Below are 17666 nucleotides of genomic sequence, written 5' to 3' on the forward strand. Positions count from 1 at the left end.
AAGATAAGTTTGCTGTGAGGTATAACGCAAGACAGACTGGTAGTTCTTCTAATACTACAAATATAACTCGGTGAGGGTTTACCACATCTATCTGTCTGCATGTTAAAGATGTGGGCAATATATTTTTTATTAGAAAGCACTGTCCACCGACCTGCATGGCCAATTAAACCTTGCGATGTTGCACAACGTGCATTATTTGGTGAAACAATCCCCCCTCCACCCCCCCAAGAAACGCAAATGAACTTCAAATGTTTTCTTTTGAACATAACTTTGTGTCTCGTTTATCGTTTATTTTAAAATAATATAAATAAAGATGATACAAAAATAAAATATATATTAAATCTTACCCCACAGCTGTCCCTACCCGCCTCCCCTAACCCCAACCAAATTCCCACGTTCAATGTAATGTGTAAACCCCAACACCCAATTCCCACCCACCAACAAAAGGATTGAAAAAGGGGCAAACAAACAGGGTCCATCTCAAAGCCGGCGGGCTTTTAAGTGTTTATCAACAATGACCTTCACACGCTCCTCTATTTCACCCTCCAGCCTGGCTACCCGGAGGAGAATCTTTCTTTGGAACTGACAGCACCTACATTGGCATGCATGTTGTTGTGGGGGGGTGGGCGATGCTGAAAAAATCTGGTGGCGGGCGGCTGCCTGACCACGGCGACGTACTCCTTCAGGCTTGGGGGCCGGGGCATTGGAAGAGGCAGCAGCTGCTGCCGCCGCCTCCTCCTCCTCCTCCTCGGCCTGAGCCACCAGCCGGCGGTAGGCCTCAACGATGGCCTGCAGTTTCCGCTGCCGGGCCCGTACTGCCAACTCCTTTCTCATTGGTTTTGAAGGAGGACCTATAAAGAAAGAGACAGAATTGTTGTAATCCAAAATCCCAGCAAATCAAGAACACAAAATTTATTCAACACATAGTGGCACAGTACAGTAGCACTAGCAAGCAAGCTGAGTACAAAAAATGGTGTTTTATCTATCTTGAACATTCTACGGCTTATATACTTAATTTGTTTGACTTTTTGGCACAGCATTATGCCTGCCCTAGTAGCATAGCATGGGTGTACTTCAACGGTCACACACATACGAACACCTGTCTTTTTCATATCTCGTTTTTTTATATCATATACTCTGTGCTTCCGGGAACAGTGACAGTCTCAAACTAACATTAATTAACAGGGGCCAGCTAGTACTAGTAAATGTCTAGTAGAGACTATCATTCTTTATATCGCGCAACAAACCTTAGGTGGTTTGTGTTTCGCCAGCAACGACCCGGAATGCATCCAGTCGCCCCCTCCTTCCCTTGCCTTTGGGTTTGACCAAAACACCGCTGCTGACACTATCCACCACTACCCACCGATATTGGATGTGTCTCCCACCCACGCAGGCAGCTGTGTTTTCCCCTTTCTATGCTACCACAACAACCCATGCATCCGACTGCTATCAGCCACCTGCATTGCTGATTCCAAAGTATCCTTCTATATTAGATGATTGGTGCTTTTTCCTTGCTCCTTTCATCATACTTAAAATCAATCTCCTTAGTGTTAAACCATTGCGGTCATGTAATGTTGTGGATAAGACTTTTTTAGTCTGCCACCAACCTTTCACAGCTGAGTTGTAGTCAGATAGAAGAGCCCTGTTATTTTATCAATTCTCGCCGGTGGTAATGCTAAGCTTGAAATGACAAATAAAGGTGGCGTCATATATTGTCCAGTAGAACTTCAAGTTCATTATAAATACCAGAGTACAGTGAGGAAGTTTTCCCCACCCGCCAAGTAATGCGGATCACTATTGAATGTAACTTACTATCGCCCAATGTTGTTGGCTCCTCCCCCACGGCTGCTGGTGCTGGTGTAGGTGCCTCTGGTCCTCCTGTCCCCTCCGGGATCGCCTTTGCTGACGCTGCGCCGCTGTCCCCGTCGGCACTGGTGGATGGTACAGGTTCTGCACCTATAGAAATAAGTACACCTTTTTAGATGGATGCACAGCCCCCATTGTACTTGTTCACCAAGAATGGAGTTCTGCAAAACAGTTAAGTACAACGTAATCAGTAGTAGTCCACATTGCCTAGTACAGCAGAGTAACTAACTCACTACACATTTAGCATTCATTTGTTATGGTATGGTACCCAAGCTCATCTCATCTCTACTGCTACTCTAGTCCTTGAAAAGTTAGACTGAACCATGTAACCTAACCAGTTTGTACATCAATGTCTACAGTTTTGCGCATGCTACCTCGCAGCTTGTTGCGCAGTACGAGAAGACGCCTTTGAGTCCACATGATTGTTCAAAGCATACACCTGAAGAGTTTGGAAAATAAAAAGGCCCATATTCACTTTTTCAATGTGGATTGTGGAATCGAGTTTGCTTACAGCCTCAGGTTACACCTTTTTTTTAGCATGACTGCTAAAAACTTGCATAAATGTATTTAATTTTTTCATACTGTCTAACGTGCACCACTTTTGTAATTAATTTTCGGCAGATGAGAAGATTTCCTTCTACGAAGCAGAGATTTCCAGAGCTTACCAAAAAGAGGCATATGTAACCAGTATATGTTCAATGGTGAGGGGTCTCCGACATTTCCCACATTTCCCTATCGTGAACTGGTAGCTGTACAAATGTAGATTACTTTATTCAGCCTTTTTTAACTCTGGATTTTTTATGGTGGGCCTTGACGTATTTCACGGAACAACTTAAAAAAACTTTGATGTTACTTACTTAGTTACTTCTAACAAAATAAAGCTTTTGAAGTACCACATTGACTCAGAAGTATATTTTCAGTGTCTGTTGTCTTGTAGACTTACACGAGAGAGTGAGCAAAAGGGGGTTACTTAGGTTATGGATTGTGTAATAAAAGCATTGGGCATCTTGGTATTGGGGTTCAGGAGTGGGATAATTGAATAATTGACCAATGACTGAGCCCATATAGGTTGTCGTTCAGTGAATTGTGGGTTCCTCAGAGTTCTGTGACTGAGGTGTAAGACTGTAAGTAAGTAAGGTCCAACCTGCCTATCACCAACATCCAATTTTGTGGTGCATAGTTACATAGTTATGTATGTGACTGCATAGAAGAATAGAATACCCACAAGAGTAGTAGTGGTATACTAACGTTTACAAAATACTAGAACAACATCTGGATGCATACTTGGTTGGTGTCAATTGGCAAAGAAGAGACATTACAGAGGAAAAAGCATAAGACAGGAGTGGACCCTGTGCCTGCAGCTATTCTATCACAGATTTTTTGAAAAGATTAATACCTTAACTAAAGAGTGGGCAACAGGGCAAGCTTACCTACAGACAGTCTAGTAGTAGCACAGAGAGTCATAACAGAGGCTCTTTGAAGGAGCAGAAAGGCAGGGACAGATACCAAACATTTTGAAAACATAATCAAAATCAAAAAAGCATTTGTCAAAATTTAGTTAGGAATGAAATGTCATTAATCGGTTGGAAAAAAAAGCTCAGTTAGAAAGTTAGGGAAATACCATTGTTCCAAAAGAAAGCACTGTTGGACTTACTGGAGACAGCAGCAGGATCCTCATTAGAGGAGCTCTGTGCCTGTGGTTCAGGTTCACCCGCCGACTCGGTCCCAGCCTTCTGCTTGCCACTGGGTTCTGTGGTTCATGTAAGAAATAATAAAGAAAGAGAAAAGCATTGAGTGCTGTGAAACATAGACAGCACAGCATTTCAAAAACGACTGCTACAACATTAAAAGAAACAAACATTGATCTACCAAATGACTACTGCCTTGCATGATTCACTGACTCTATACTTGGAGAAAACAAATCAAATGTTCCATAAACATTCTGATTGCAGATTACTAAGTAACACAGAGGCAGTAACACCTGAACAACACCACCGATTCAAGAATGGGGTCATCAATTATCTGTAAGTAGGCATTTCTTTTTTATTTTTGCCAGCAAAATGCATAGATCACAAGGAGGAGACATGCTTAACTTTGTGCATACTAACACGAAATTGTACGTTCATTGCATCATATTTTGTTCTGCTACTGCTGCCCTACCCACTCAGTAAACAAACTACATCAGTTCTATGGAGGGCTGAGGCAGGGGCGGCTCTAGGCTCATGGTGGTCCTGGCCAGGGAGCGTAGGTAGGGGGACCCGGAAGAGGAGGTCGGGGCGGAGCATGGAGGCCAGTGAAGAGGGGGGAGTCAGGGTGTTTGGAAGTGGAACAGAGCCGGAGACACCAAATCCCTGCCAGGGGCCGCCATGCAAATATCTATCCATCCTATTAGGATTATTAAATTAAGGATATATATTGGTGTGGTGGCCCCTGGCGTTTGGTGGCCCTGTGCAGTTGCACAGCTTGCACATGCCTAAAAGCCGGCCCTGGCTGAGGTAAGAAGAACAAAGTAACTTTAGCATTCATTGCCAGAGGAGGATTTATGCAGAAGAGAAGGCCGTGAAAAAAAAATGATACAATATGCAAACACGTACAATTATCCATCAATCCGCTATTTCACTGACGGACAAAGGAAGGACAAGACTCTATTAATAGCATTAACTAACTTCAGTTCTCTACAATAAAGAAAATCTCACATCAATAAACAGCAAAAGCTAGGGCCAAATTGAACACGCAAGAGTCAGTGAAGATGAAGAAGCGCAGCACAGACCAGTGTCATACAATTACAGTAGATATAACGGAATACATCGGAAATGTAACTAGGAGCACCAGTCATCGCGTTACTTATTCAGCCAAGATTTACAAAGATATAATAACAATACTTATACTACTATAGATATATACTATAAACACACTTTATTTGGGGGGAAGCCACTCACCAAGACCCACGACCTCGACACCAAGCAGGTCCAACAGGTCCTGCTCCCGGTCCAAAATGTCTGCCCAGCGGTGGGTCAGCTGATGGTGGGTACGCCGGATACCGGAGCAGCGGAAGACTGCCCGGCGCACCTTCGCCCACCGCCGGAGACGCTCTTCAATCTGGTGGTACCTGGAGCCGGGCCTGCCGCCTGCTGCCAACATCAAAGGGAGGTGGCGCTGGATAAAAAAGACCAGGGCAGCCACCTCCTCCTCCCCAAAAAGTTGGCGGGCCTCACCCCTAGGGGGCGCATTCTGCCGCAAGGCAGCCGGGTTTTTTGGGGCACAGGCGCCTTGCCCTTTGAGCCGCCGCTGCTGCTGGCGCCCTTGACCATGGTTCTGGGTGGAGGGGAGAAGAAAAGTTCAAGAAAAACAGGTAGGGGAAAGAAGAAGCAAGGCAAAAGAAGGAAGTAAAATAAAACAATAGAAAAGTTGTAAAAGTAGAAATAAAATGAAAAATATAAACCTAGGCACAGAGAGAGATAGGTAATAACTAAAGAAAGTTTGAAAAAGTAAGTAAAAAGACCAGGATTGAAGAGATATCAGCAAGATGCTAAAGTAGGCCCAAAACCATAGCCAGAGTGTGTGATCCAAGATGGCTGCGCCCATCGTGACCGCGTGGGTAGGTTCGCGCGATATTTAACGCGATCATGCACTTTTGTAGTGCGAACGAGAAGATGAGTTCCCGAACATGTCTTGCACACCCGAACACGTTACTTGTGACCCGGAACAGGAAATAAGGGAACGCAAGCGGGCGGGACAAACCTCTTGGGTAACTTAGCGCGCTAGCCATCCCGAGCATGCAGGCAACGCCCCAAACACGCGCACCGCGCTCCCGAAGACGAAAAACGGTGCGCGAACGGGTCTAGCAAGCAACTACGCATGGCTGCGGAGCTACGCGTAGTTCGCGGAGTGCAAGTGCGGCTTCGCGTAGCTCTGCGGAGTCCGACTGCGCGAACTACGCCCAGGGTTACTTTAAAGATGGCGCTTGAAAATGCAGAACGTGAATTCCCTACACTAATAATGTGCGATTCGCATTTCTGCGTCAAATCTTACAATAATGATTTGCAGAACTGGGTTCAAAATGATTACAAAGACGACACAGGTGCCACAATCAAGCATAAAATGCTTTGGAAACAGGTAGTTCTTTTACAGAAAGAACTACAAAAGACTCACGTGATACACACTCTGAGTCATCAACGTGATGGCGTTCACGTTGCAGGGAATTCATTGGCTAATACAGCCACAGCGGAAGCACCTCAACGGGCTTCCGTAGCCACAAAAAAGCGTTCAGAAAAATACATAGACGGGGAAACCATGCTGGTGGTAAAAACGTCTTCAAAAGGCAACTGTGCAGCACTACCCGTGAACTATCCACTCAATTATACATACGTAATAGACGCAAACTCCGTTCCTTTTGCTCAAATCCCTGGAGTGGGGGATAGAGTGATTCCAAACACGAACCGGCGAGTCTTATTAATAGCAGACGCACACATGGGTGAAGGTCCAAGGCACAAACAGATGAAGGAATCTCTGACAGAATTACAATCAGAATACTGGTGGCCGGGGATGAGCCTGCAACATTATACATTTACGAAGAGCTGTCCAGACTGCAACAGAGACCGCAGTAACGAGCCAACCGGAGTATTGCCATGGCCATTTTTGTAGTTAGCATAAGGCTATCTATACATAAAATCCAGCGTCCTATTAATTCCTTTTAAGACTAAATTCACTTAAGAATGTGGCCCGAATGGGCCAGCCATGGTTGAGATGAGGAATAAAAAAATAAAAAAAAGAATGTGGCCCCAGCGCTCGGCAGACGCCAGCACTGTGACAAAAGATTTGCGAGTCTTTATCGGCACATACGCAATTGCCATGCTTCATTCTGACCAGGGTCCTGCTTTTAGCTCTCGAGCTTATAAGGAGGTCATGACTAGCAATGGCATTGGATTGCGGTACTCTTGTCCCTTCCATCCTGAGAGAAACGGGATTGTGGAAAGAAAAAACTGAGACATAAAGCAATCTATAACGGCAAAGGTATTAGGTTCGGGTGATGGGTGGGTTCAACGTAGTCTTAATAATCTGCCAAGAAATTCTCTAAAAGGTTTCAGCCCGCACGAACTGTTGTTCGGAACTAGAATGTATGTTCAGGACTTAGATAGTCATGCTTCAGTGGTAGAAGATAAGAAAAAATGCTTTGACATCAAAGATCGTTTGGCTGTTTTACAGGACCTAAATGAAACAAGAAAAGCCCTGAGCAACATAAAGTGAAAACAGCAGCCAACAACCACTGAAGACACACCACCTGTCCCAGCAAGACCTGTCTGGATTCCAAAGATTGGGGATCTGGTCAGAGAGAAGATAGCGGTGAAGAAAGAATTTGGGCCTCCTTACAGAAAAGCAGTACCTGTCTTAGCAATCAACGGAACAAGATCAGTTGTACTTCCGCCCCTTGCTGGTAAAAAGGAGAACCGAGTTGTATCCATTGACCTGGTAAAACCACAATCATGTGGCCAATATCAAGTAGTAGGCCCAGTGGACTCCGAAGAAATAGCAGAATACCAAAATTTGCTACAATCCAAGAGGTTCAAACTGAGAGACTAATCACATTTGATAAACCTGCAGTGAATAAAAAAGGACTATGCAACAATGCCATGAAACTTGTGCCTCTTGAAACCCAAATTGAAACAGTTCGTCAAGAAACACCAGTCTACAATGATATAGCATCAGAATGTGCTAATGAAAGACTAATTGAAAAAACAATACCAACAATTGACAGAACTGCATCTGGCTACTTCATCAATTTAGATAACTTTTCTGAAGATCAAAGCGAGCCTGAAGTAACGCCAGCAACAAAGACTTTTAAAGACAAAGCAACAGAACTCTTTCATCAACTCAAAGAAACTTATCTTGTTTCTCCATGGTTAGAATTTTGGGTTGTGCTAGGTGTATTTTTCCTCCTGCTTTGGCTCATCATGGTACTTTGTTTGGGAAAATTCATTTAGGGAAAATACAGTACAATGGACACAGCAAGTCAGAACATCAACTTAGTTCTGAAGTCACACAAGTCATCTCACATCGAGAAAAGAGAACTGTCATCAGTGAATGTCACAGCCATTCCGATACCCGGTGGGGTAGTTTGGGACAAAACAGATTACGAAATATATGGACACGTCGAACTCTTGAAATATCCTCATCAGTTTAAGGTTTCATTAAGTGACTTTGTAAAACCAAGTACATTCTCTGATGATTGGGACTTTGAAAGCATAAATAATATGATGTCAGATTTAGTATTGTCAGCAAAATTTACAGAACGTGATTATTTGCAAGGTTCATCAAATTATGAACAGATGTATTGCTATACCCACTATGCAGACGACTATTTGCATAAATCTGCTAAACCTCGAAATGTTTTTAAATATAATCAATGGGAACATTGTGCAACTCCACCTAGAAGCAGTTCTAAAACATTTTATGAGAAATGTCCATACTTCTCAGGGTTTAACACAAGTGATGCTGAAACATTCTATTACAAACTGTTAGATAAAACAGGGACAAAAAAACATGCTGTCAAATACCAAACTGATTTATTCTGAAACATTTTATGAACAAATGATTACATTTGGTTTTGATTTCTGGAAAAACAACATTGAAACAAAGACCATTTGGGGTACAAAAGAATGGCAGGTACAAGGCCTAGAAGCATTATTTCGAGCCTGCATGATCCCAGAACAAATAATGTTCTTGAATGACACCATTCAACAAACTACCTGTTTTGGCCTAGCCAAAATCAAAGACTTAAACAAACTGTCTATTCCAAAGCCAATACCTGATAACACAACAACAGATATTGAGATAGACGTATCCCAAATTTTACATCAAAATAGAACAAATCCTGATTGGAAAAAGTGGTTAATCTGGCCAACAGAAACAAATAAATGTCAAAATAGATTCCTGAACAAAACACAGGGGTTAAAAATGACCAGACCAGACCCTAGATACTCCCAGACACAACATCCAGGGATAGTAACACTATATAGTGTAGGGAAACTATGCCTTGAATGGCTACAAACATCCACACTGGCAGAAATTAAGCAACACTTGTCTTTACTTAAAGATGGTGCTGACTTGCGCGATTTCATAATGGGATCACGCAAACAGTGTCAAAAACGTTTCATAGCGGCCAGTATATACGCTGCTTACAACGAGGCATGGAAAGTGACTCAAATTGAGACAGCAGAGAAAATACGAGAAATTGATCGTATTAATTTGGAAAAATCACTTTCTGTTGTGGACAATGGGTTAATGACTCTGTCCTCCAGAATATATTCACTGGACAGTATTGTATCATCTGCTATAGATATAATAAATCAGGACTTGCTAATGTTACAACATGGTCAGTCTCAATTACGTTCTATTGTACAGCTAGGCTGGACGTTGCAAAACCTGTGTTCAGGCTATGTGCCTTGGCGTTTAATCAACACAACGTCATTGTTCTCTATCTTTACCCTTACTGATAAACAAATCAGTTTGGCACAGAAAGGAGCAGACTATACGATTCTGAGCATTGAAAAACTTGAGAGATTACCATTGACAATGTCAGAAAGACCTGTCATTGAATGGATAATAGGATAATACACGGAATTATCACAATTCGGATAACAACTTTCCAATTTAAAAAATGCCAAGAGTATATACCAGCAGGCCAGTATGAAAGGTTGGGTAAAGGGTACATTAAGTCATCATGGAAATTACCTTATACACACACATGTTATAGTGACAAAAACCAGAATGTATTTCTTAGTGGTAATAATTGTAAACAATCTATAAGTGGTATACTTCTGTGCCAAGGTATTAATTTACATGGGGCCTGTGAGGGGACTTCAAATAACCTTTCATGCCACCAGCACGGCACACCTGCAACACAGATAGAGCCATTCTTTAGACAACTTTCTAACGGGAGTTACGTTCTAATAACGGACCACAGCTGTTGTGGCATGGTGCCAGGGAAAGCATATATCATAAGCGTTAGTTCCATGGTCAATTGCTGTATGCAAGCATTGTATCCAAACGGCCCTGGGGACTCAGAGGCGACAATTTGTCGTCCGTTGAATATCTCTTCTATACAAATTGATACTTTAAGCAGAATGAAGTCTGTGCTTTTACAGACAACAGTGCCCATCACGTCATCAAAAGAAACGTATGATCTTCAAGTTGCAAGGACAACGGCAGAGATACATACACTTTTATGAACTAATTGCCCCGTGCATTTCGTAGAAATGCTAAGCCAAATCCTAAATATGTCAGATGCCAGTGGTATCTCAAATGTATTTAAGACAATTTTTTCGGGACTGTTAACACCCTTCAAAGCAGTCCTGGGCATCTTTCCCAATTTTGTCCATTCGGTTTTTGGTGGCCTACTACTACTTTTGGGACTCGTAGCAGGAATCTTATTTCTGACTCTTCTGCTCCGATATGGCAAGCCAAAACGCAGACATGACTCCAGCAACAATGGAAGAAACGATCCTAGCAATACGCTACCGGGACCGCATAACTAAAGTCCTTGGATTAGCCCGGCTAAGAGATCTGAATACGACCTGGTTTCTTTCATTCAGACCTATATGGCAGAACTGCATCTTACCTGTGCTTCGATGTAAGCTATGCGGAGAAGAATGCGTGTTAGACACCTGTCTTACACTACAATCAGCAGTACCAATGGATATCGATACTTTGTTAAGTCCTGTAACGGCTCATGCATCGTGTTGTCCCCAGCGGTTACCAATCCTGATGACGGCATTCATTGAGACTTCTCCACTACTATTAGGTGGTGGCAGTGAAGCAAGAAATGAGAGCAACATCACCCAGGTACGACCTTCTGTGATCATTGCTGATCCTAAAATCGATGATAGCAATCATTCTCACAAACTTTCACCTGAAGCTGTAGACTGTTTTTTTGCGCATCTATCTGAAGTCATGTTCTCCCCTGAACCAAAAGAATAACTTCTAAGCATTCGGCACACTGCATTCCCATGAATTCTGAATTCGGCATTCAGCTTTGAAAAACAAAAGCTACTGAAAACATTTGGAACTATTTTTTCCCCTGAAAACGGAATTATTTTTTCCAAATTCCAAAATATTTACTTTTTTTTTGGCACTTGTACTCTGCTTGAAGTAGAACTATTCATAAAGAACAGAGCTTCTGTTTTTAGTAATTCTAGAGACAAAATATTACCTCAGCCTCTAGCACACTCACAAGCAATTTCATTTATATGTGATGAAATAGTCTCGACCTTCTTTTCTGTAATTAAGAGACATTTCATGTGTAATTTTCGCAAATCGTTCAGCTAAAGATATATGCATTTTTTTAATGATTACAATGCTTAAAAATGTACAGTACCTATAACGTTCTGTGTATTTCGCATACACCCTTTCGAATGCAAAATGTATTTTGGGGTGGGTTGGAACACACATGCATCTTTATTGCTTAGTTTTTAGTAATTGATGGACATAAAATCGTGGAGTGGGTAATGTGTTTTATCTAGGAACCCGATTCAATATTGTGACTTTATGCCCCTATACGGCTATAATCAATATTATCCCTATAATGGCATAGTAACCAGAACCATATTTCAGTAAATCGCCCTTGCAGTCCAAGGCACGGCAAAAGCTACTTCCTTGGATTCCTAGAGAGCACACCGAGTGCTTTCGACACACCAAACCTCCAGCAACCTGGGAAAGCCCCACTTGCTTTGCTTTGATTTGTAATAGAACTCCTGCGAGCACTGTAAGAACGGCCAGTTCTTAGTGACATCTTTATTGACGTCTTATGTCCAAACCTTATGTCAAACTCGGCACCTTTCAGGTATAAATATACCAACGTTGCCTTAAGCAAACATACAGTGGTGGTTCTGGAGCAGAGCAGCTAATCTACTTTCCGAGAGCCCAGCAGAAGCGAGAAGCCCACGGACGCTGCCCCTCCTCTTTGACGCGCTGAGAAAGACGCTGTCTTTTCTCCTGCCGAGAAAATCCAGCTCCGGCGTTTCCAGCCTACCCTTGCGGGTGACTGGGATATCGAGTCCTGAGAGAGAGATACCAGACCTCCTACGTTCCATTCCCAAGGTACAGTGCTGACTAAACCCTTAGAGAGAATTCTTGAACAGATCCTTGGCAACAAACCTACTTAACCTAAACTGCTACTTACTTACTCCTTCCCACGTATTAGGCTAAGGTCAGGTACACCGGGGTAGGCTTAGTTTAGAAGCACCAGTTGAGCACGTTAGCCTATGTATATATGTATATATATGTTATCCATTTTAAAGTGTCTTATGGCTAAGAAATTATATCAATGCTTTTACAGTATTATTTCATAATACTCCTTTTACTGTACGTACTTTACTTTACATTAACTATTGCAATTGTGGCAATTCATTTCTCTTGCATGAGAAGGAAGACTGCTCAATAAATAATACCTTTTATTGAAAACGCCAGTCTCTCTATTCTCTGCACCCTGGTGAAATTAAATATGCACATCTGACTGAGTGAAATAGCTGTCTATTGTTTCACACGACTCTAGAGATTGACTCTTATTCTGAGGGAGCAAAGTTGTCATGTTTATGCGGTTGTCGGAAGCTGAATCCCTTCTTGTCCGAGTCAGGGAAGCTGATCACTTCCTATTCATTCAAGAAAGTTTCAAGTGGCCTCTGGGCTAGCTGACGCAAACCTAAATTAAGTCTAACATAGTCAGTAGAGACCTAGAAGACCCCAGTCCTACGTCTAAACTGCTGTTTATGTTATTCCAATGCGCAGAGCCTATTAGGAAAATAGGAACTACACTACAGCTATTTTGCACATGTACTATTAGACATATGCACTAAATAAGCACTTTAAGAATGTCGGTCATGTGCTGCTAAATGTATATTGTACTTCAGGAAGGATGGTATAGCCATTTTGCACTTTATTTTGTTAATTTGCACATGTACTACTAGAAGTATGCACTAAATAAGCACTTTAAGAATGCCGGACATGTGCTGCTCAATGTATACTGTACATAAGTAAGGACGGTGTAGTTAACTTTGCACTTTATACTGCTAATTTGCACATGTACTAGTAGAAAAACGTACTACAAAGCACTTTAAGACTGTCAGGACATGTGCTGCTAAATGTATACTGTACTCGAGTAACGACGACACTTGGCAAACCAAAACTGACACAAATGTATGTTGTATTTAATTTTATTTTGCTTGTTGCTATATGGTTGTATTCATACATACTGAATAAAGCATTTAGAAATTGAATTGACTCAATATTCTTTCTCTACCCCGAAGAGCAGCACATATTGCACTTCTCCAAGAGAAACACTTACACGGGCAGGACACTATGAAAGTATAAAAAAAGATGGAGAGGATAGTTATTCAAGACAGGATTCGATTGCAATGCCAGTTATCCTCATTGAGGTTTTGACACTGAATCCTCTCCTTTTCAACAGATGGACAGATTGATATGGAAGGTACATATGTTCCAATCAAAGGGAGGCAGTTGAACCTGAAATTGGCAAGTGTCAGTGCCCCGAATATTGACCCGGCAACCTTTTACTCACTGATGATCGAGTAGCTCGTGAGTAAGCTGCATGCGCCTATTATTAGGGGAGATTTTCATAGCGCTATGGACATTGCCCTGGATAGGTTTCATTCCCCTCACTGTCTGTCCAGTGGTGAGAGCAACAAAGCTATGAATGAATGGCTAAGATGCTGGGAATTTGTAAATCCCTCAATACTGCTGTGTGTCTCAAACAGAGGGTATATGTTTAATTCACCTCTTTATGATTGACTTGCCCAAAATTTCTAGGTAGCAATAAATCAGACCACAACCCAATAACCTTTAACCTATAGTGGGGAAGTCTGCAAACAGTAATTTCTACTTTAGACCACAGAGCTCCATAACTGAAGACAGGGTATTTAGGGAAACTCTAGGTGAACCAATTCAACAGCATTTTCTCAAGACAAAAACATGGTCATTGATGCTCTAAAGTTATAATCAGTGGCTGCTTTGTATCTGTGACAACTGGGATTCAGAAGGCTCTGGAGACAGCCCTGACAAACTGGGCTGAAAGGTGCGATTGTTTGAGTTATAAGCAGTTACAGATGCACAACAGATTCAACACCTTCTAAAGGGGAAACACGCACAACTGTCCTCAAGTTGATCTACTTTATGAACCATAAGGATTAGGTGGTGGGATCCAATACCAAATGGTAGGATGCTTGGAGTCTACTGGAGATTATTGGTCTGTCTTTTTTAAATCTGAAACCAAAAACGACCCTATTATGCAATTACATGATGAAACTGAGCAATAAATATTTACCCAATCTGACATTAACAGCATGTTCCTAAGTTATGCTACTGACCTATACTCAGAGAATGAAACAATGTCATTGGTGTCACTTGATGCATATTTGAGTTGGAGAGCTCTACCAACTGTACCTCCCAAACCTATTAAAAGTTTGGGCCAACCATTATTGGAAGTGGAGATTAAGGAGCAATCAGAAATATGGCTTTTGGGAAAACACCTGGATCTGACAGAATTACTGTGGACTTTTTAAAAATAAAATACTCATACATACTGGCCACATGACTGGCCAAAATGTACACTCTCTCCATGGAGAATGGGCAACTGCCAGTTAAACTGAAGAGGCTTTGTTGGTTTGAATATCTAAACTCAGCCATGACTTAAAAAGGTCCTTCTATATGCCCCTCTAGATGCTAAATTCAGACTATAAAATTCTAAGTAAACTGTTGTCCCTAAGGCTACAGCCTATTTTACTGCAATGAATAAACTTGACCAAAACAGGTTTATAACCCATTGAAACACATATATGAATACAAGACCTTTATGTTGAATATTAGAGGAGACACCCGCCTGACATCGCCATCGCCATCCCAGACGGCTACAAGATCATCCGAAGGGACCGCATCAACCACACCGGAGGAGGCATCGCCATCGTCCACAGGAACACTATCCGCATCACGACCAACACCGATGACACCCTAGCTACCGCCGAGCACCTGCACTTCCAAGTCCACATCAACCCCAAGACCACCCTCAGAGGCACCCTCATCTACAGACCCCCTGGACAACGCACACAATTCAGCGAAGACATCGCCGACTTCATCAGCCCGCACGCCCTCTGCTCCGCTGACTACATCCTCCTAGGGGACCTCAACTTCCACCTGGAGAACAACAATGACCGCAACACCACCACCCTGCTGGACAACCTCGCCAACCTGGGACTCAAGCAACTGGTGACCACCCACTACGCCGGACACACACTCGACCCCGTTCTCTCATCCAGCAAGGACATCACCTTCAGCCACGCCACCGGACTCCACTGGACGGACCACAGCTGCGTCCACTTCAGCTTTGCAAGGACCACGATCCACCACCACCAGCAACAGGCTGCACGCAGGAACTGGAACAAGATCACAGCCGACCAGCTCGCGTCCTCCCTGAGCACGAACCCTCCCACCAGCACAACGAACCCTAGCCAGGCGGCCACCAACCTCACGAAGTGGATCAACGACTGCGCAGACGAGCTCGCCCCCCTGAGGACCCCGCCCAGCAGACCCGGCAGCAAGAAAGCCCCATGGTTCACCGACGAACTCAAGAGCTCCAAGAAGAACTGCCGAGCCCTCGAGAGAACCTGGCGCAGAGACCCAACACCGGACAACATGACTGCCCTCAAGCTCGCCACCCGGAAACACCACCAACTCATCCGCGCCACCAAGAAAGCTGCATTCAAGGAACGACTGGACAACAACGCACACAACAGCAAAGAACTCTTCAACATCGTCAAAGAGCTCTCCAACCCCAACGCCAGAAACAACGACATCACCCCTTCGCAAGACCTCTGCAACTCCCTCGCCTCCTACTTCCACAACAAGATCGCGGACATACACAACAGCTTCAGCACTCAACCGACGAGCACCATGACCGAACCACCGCCCCCCACCACCACCCTCTGCGCCTGGACCCCGATCAGCACCGAAGACACCGTCCGCACGATGAACTCCATCCACTCCGGATCTCCGACCGACCCCTGCCCTCACCACGTCTTCAACAAGGCCAACGCTATCATCGCACCCCACCTGCGGGACATCATCAACACCTCCTTCGACACCGCTACCTTCCCGGAGAGTTGGAAGCACGCCGAACTCAGCGCTCTACTCAAGAAGCCATCGGCTGACCCCACCGACCTCAAGAACTACCGCCCCATCTCGCTGCTCCCGTTTCCTGCAAAAGTCATCGAGAAGACCGTCAACAAGCAGCTGGCCGCCTTCCTCGAGACGAACGGATCCCTCGACCCCTCGCAGTCTGGCTTCCGGGCCAACCACAGCACCGAGACCGCCCTGATCGCAGTCACCGATGACATCCGAGTGCTGCTCGACAACGGAGAAACAGCAGCCCTCATCCTCCTCGACCTCTCCGCGGCCTTCGACACTGTTTGCCATCGTACCCTAGTACAACGCCTCAGCAACGTCGGAGTCCAGGAGAAGGCACTGGAGTGGATCATCTCCTTCCTCGCCGGAAGAACACAGAGAGTCCGCCTCCCCCGTTCAGATCTGAAGCCACCGAAGTCATCTGCGGCGTCCCTCAAGGCTCCTCGCTCAGTCCAACCCTCTTCAACATCTACATGATCCCCCTCGCAGACATCGCACGCCAGCACAACCTCAACATCATCTCCTACGCCGACGACACCCAGCTGATCCTCTCCCTTACCAACGACCCCGCCACCGCCAGAGCCAACCTTCACGAAGGGATGAAAGATGTAGCCGAATGGATGAAGAACAGCCGCCTGAAACTGAACTCGGACAAGACGGAAGTCCTCATCCTGGGATCCTCACCCTCCGCCTGGGACGACTCCTGGTGGCCCCCGCCCTAGGCAGCGCACCCAAACCAACAAACCACGCACGCAACCTGGGCTTCATCCTGGACTCCTCCCTCTCCATGACCAGACAAGTCAACGCCGTCTCCTCGCCGTGCTTCAATATCCTGCGCATGCTACGTAAGATCTTCCGGTGGATCCCCACTGAGACCAGGAAGACGGTCACCCAGGCCCTCGTCACCAGCGGGACTACTGCAACACCCTCTACGCCGGAACCACCGGCAAACTCCAGAAGAGACTCCAGCGGATCCAGAACGCCTCAGCACGACTCATCCTGGACATCCCCGTCGCAGCCACATCTCCGGACACCTGAGAGATCTGCACTGGCTCCCGGTCAACAAGAGAATCACCTTCCGTCTCCTCACCCACGCACACAATGCCCTACACAGCCAAGGCCCAGGATACCTCAACAGCCGCCTCAACTTTTACGCTCCCAAACGCCAGCTTCGTTCGACCAGCCACGCCCTCGCCGACGTCCCCCGCATCCGCAGAGCCACCACAGGGGGACGGTCCATCTCCTACCTCGCCGCCAAGACATGGAACTTCCTCCCCACCCACCTCCGCCAGACCCAGGACCACCTCGCCTTCAGGAAGCAACTCAAGACCTGGTTGTTCGAGCAGTAGCGGATCCCCTCCACCCCCCCCCCCCCCCCCAGCGCCTTGAGACCCTCTGGGTAAGTAGTGCGCTATATAAATACGATGATTGATTGATTGACTGACACCCAAAACCCTATAGAGCTCACTAGTGCTATTTGCAGATTTAGAAAATATATTTGAGAGGGGAATACTTGTTAAGAGTGCTTCAGTGCTTTTGGATTGAAAGGAGACTCACTAGACATTATTATTTTATATGGGCCCTAATGCCAGTATCTTCACTGGAAGTATTAT

Source organism: Lissotriton vulgaris, chromosome 10 (assembly GCF_964263255.1).
Source record: "Lissotriton vulgaris chromosome 10, aLisVul1.2, whole genome shotgun sequence".
NCBI lineage: Eukaryota > Metazoa > Chordata > Amphibia > Caudata > Salamandridae > Lissotriton > Lissotriton vulgaris.